This window comes from Enhydra lutris, unplaced genomic scaffold, assembly GCF_002288905.1.
Source record: "Enhydra lutris kenyoni isolate GAN:26980312 unplaced genomic scaffold, ASM228890v2 scaffoldscaffold13, whole genome shotgun sequence".
In the NCBI taxonomy this organism is placed as follows: Eukaryota; Metazoa; Chordata; class Mammalia; order Carnivora; family Mustelidae; genus Enhydra; species Enhydra lutris.
The window spans coordinates 7,213,895-7,214,453 of NW_019154097.1; positions in this window are offsets into that span (position 1 = coordinate 7,213,895).

Here is a 559-nt window from a genome sequence, read left to right on the forward strand (position 1 = left end):
ACCACCTGCCGGGTGGGAGATGCCCAGACCAGTGCTGCTGGAGAGTTCTTGGCCTGTTGGGTGCAGGTACCTCTACAAACGGTGCCCTTCATGTGTGAATTGCTGAGATGTTTTCTAAAGGTTATGGGAGCCATGGATGGGAAACCTGGGAGTAGGGATGGGAGAGGAGGCATGGCAAGGGAAGGCCTTCTGGTGGTACTTTAGTTCAGCCTTGTAGGTTAGGAAGTGACAGGAGGAGGAATCTTGGGATTTGAGGCACAGACTTGGGAGGTGCCAGAGTGTCCAAGGACATGCAGGTGATGGTTTGGCAGGGACTGGCTCTATGCGGATGAAGGATTTAGAAGGTGGTCAGAAAGGAAGCAAGGAGCGGTGCCCGGATGGCATAGTTGGTTAAGCATCCAACTCTTGATTTCAGCTCAGGTCATGATCTTGGGGTCGTGAGATTGAGCCCCACATCAGGCTTTGCACTGGAGTGTGGAGTCTGCCTGAGATCCTTTCTCCCTTTCCCTTTGTCTACTGCCCCTGCTTCTCCCCCAGGCTCCTGCTTTCTCTTTAAAAT